This window comes from Elephantulus edwardii, unplaced genomic scaffold, assembly GCF_000299155.1.
Source record: "Elephantulus edwardii isolate Elephantulus edwardi_28Jun2011 unplaced genomic scaffold, EleEdw1.0 scaffold00037, whole genome shotgun sequence".
Classification (NCBI taxonomy): domain Eukaryota; kingdom Metazoa; phylum Chordata; class Mammalia; order Macroscelidea; family Macroscelididae; genus Elephantulus; species Elephantulus edwardii.
In genome coordinates, this window is record NW_006399787.1 from 16,316,522 (window position 1) to 16,319,297 (window position 2,776).

The 2,776-nt window shown below is 42.4% G+C and overlaps 1 pseudogene; it reads left to right on the forward strand.

Annotated features, from left to right (window-relative positions):
- Nucleotides 1-1,775: 1,775 nt before the first annotated feature.
- On the forward strand, nucleotides 1,776-2,093 carry LOC102869826 (annotated as a pseudogene).
- The last annotated feature ends 683 nt before the right edge of the window (nucleotides 2,094-2,776 follow it).

Sequence of the window (2,776 nt, forward strand, 5' to 3'; positions counted from 1 at the left end):
AGCTACAGGTATCCATTCCTAATTTGCCCTGTTCCACTGTATTGTCCACGTGTCCTGTCCCTGTATCCTTAAATCCCCATTTTGCTTTGGGATTTACATTGTATATTGTCGACAATATTTAAAAATAGAAAAGTCCTGAAGGAAGCTTATCAGGTTCTTTTCTTTGGCTTTTTTTTTTCCAAGGTACTGTAAATTGTCAACTAGGGATGCCAAGCAGGCTTGGTTCAATGGCTAAACCTCTTATCGTATTACAGTGTAATGCTGATCTCAGCCTGGTCTCAACACCAGAGCACACAGACTTGAATAAAACTGTTGAAACAATTACTTCTGGCTCTCTATGGTGCTTTGTAAGCTTGTCCTTACCCCTCTTTGTAATTAAGCCAGATATACAGGTAACTGATGATTCCTGGCCAATTTCCATGTGTAGGAAGAAAAAAAAACCTGGGAAAGAGAGAGGGGTGGATATGCTACAGGAAGAGGAAGTGAGGGAGTGGCTTCTGTAAGGGTCACAGAACATTATCTGGACTGCAGTGTCCTTTCCAAAAGAGGATATTTAAGGTCCTAAGGGATGGTTCAGTTTCTTCTTGAGACTGACTGTCATCTAAGTTTGGACTTTCAAAGCCACTAGCAAGTGTGTACTGTCTTGAATTTCCTAATATCCTGACCTTCTTGGTAGGGTTGTGAATGGGGCTAAGAAGTCATGAGTGGAGTTGTATGTAAATACATACATAGGATTTGCCACCATGAAGCCTGGATTCTTATGGCCCTAATACTTTTAGTGGCATCTGTCTACTGTGTGACCTTGGGCATGTCACCTAACCTTTCTGGGCCTCTTCGGGAACAGGTTGTTCTCCAAGCCGCCTTTGTGCTCTCACTTCCCATTCATTATTCTGTGTTCCGTGGGGAGCAGGGTGGAAGCAGACAGGAAGAAACTGACACGGCATCATTTCTGAACCCCTCATTTCATCATTCAGCCAAATGTGAAAGATGCCTTCTGAACTTGAGTCTTACGGCAACCTCAAGCTTTCGAGCCCCAACCTTTCTTCTCATTCCTCACCTCTTATTCTCTGCCTCTGCTTCCTGGGGAGTAGCATGTACGAGGTGGGGTTCTGTGTTCGCTGCTTAGACTTGAAGGGTGACTTCTACTGAACTTCAAGGAAAGTTTGACCACAGTCCAGGTGACCTTTGTAAAAAATAAACTGGACAAAGATGAAAAGTCGACCAAACTTCTTGCAGAAGATAACTGTGAAAGATACCCACATACTTCTGGCATTAGTATAAATTACTTCATGTTTCTGGAAAGTGTTTGGCAAATGTGACAATAAAAATTGCATTTGGGGAGCATGGTAATGGATTTATGGCGGGTCCATCTCTGTGGGTCTTTCATAGTGCACCCAGGTCAGAATAAGCTGCAGCCTCGAACCATTGCCCAGCCTCCTTTCCCATTGCCTGTGAGCACTAGCAGGGGCTGCACCCTGGGGAAGGGGGAAAAAGAATTGCAACTGAGCTCAGTAATTATATAACTAGCTACAGTGGGCCATGAAACGTGCTTAGATTTGACCTACGTTCTCTCATTTACAGTATCTCACCATCTATTTCAGAATTAATGAAAATAAAGCATAGAGAGTCAAGTAGCATGCCCAAGACCACAGAGCAGGCTGAGGAGGTGGTCGGAAAGCAGGCTTCTGCTGTTGGGCTTCTGCAGCAGAAAGCACCTTCCCCACAGGACATCGGTGCAAGCCTGAATAAGAAAAGCAACTCCTTCCACCTAAGCCATGGCTTACCAGGTACACAGAAACACCACCTTGGGAAGCAGTCTTCAGGAGAGCCTCATACAGTCTCACCAGATAACCCATAATGTGCTCTTCAAGTTCTCCTGCAGTGTGATAAGGCTATAAGTTCAGCATTGGCTCAGAGTCAGGAACAGAGTCAATTTCAGGGACTGTTTAAATACGTACAGATTCTGCAGTAATGTGTGGACTTATGTTTTGAATGATAATGAATTCAGAGAGGTGACAGAGATTATAAAAGTGAATAAAGTGAAAATTGTAGCCTGTGATGGTAAAAATACTGGTTCCAACATTACAGAATGAATGGGAGGAAGTAGCTTTTTTATGCCATCCTCTGTTATTACTTGGCTTTGTGCAGAGAAACTTAGACTTTTTTAATTTATTCTAACTATGCAGAAATTGCTCCACTGTGCTACGCTTTTGGAGAATTCCAGTAGAAAACTCCTAAGTCTGTAGCTACTTCCATTCACTTATTATGCAGCATGAAGAAACCTATTTTTTTCAGATCATAAATCAAAAGTTGTTACCTTCCTATAAATATTCTTTAATAAATGAATTCTAAAATATTTTTAAAAAGAGCACACAACAAGCAATTAGTGGAGCTTAGAATTAAACCCGAGGTGTCTGATTCTAGCCTCTGCACTTGTATCATAGGAACATGCCAAAGCAGACAAATGCATTTGCAGATCACCCCATTATGATGTGCAGAGGGGTTCAGTGGCTGCAGATGGCACAAGACGGTTTTCTGTCTACTTCTACCTTTTCCTCGGCCAACGTAGAATCTGTGACAGTGAGAACGTGAAGGCCCTCAGAACACACTAGAAACTGCAGAATGCTGACTAACTGGCTTCTTTGCAAGATATTTACTGAGCACCTTCTATCTACCAGCTGGCCACGTAGAGAGGCATAGATTTCTATTTTTTTTTTTTAATGGATGTTGCTGAAGTGGAATTTATTCCACATACAGGCTTCATCTTCTCTTTCCT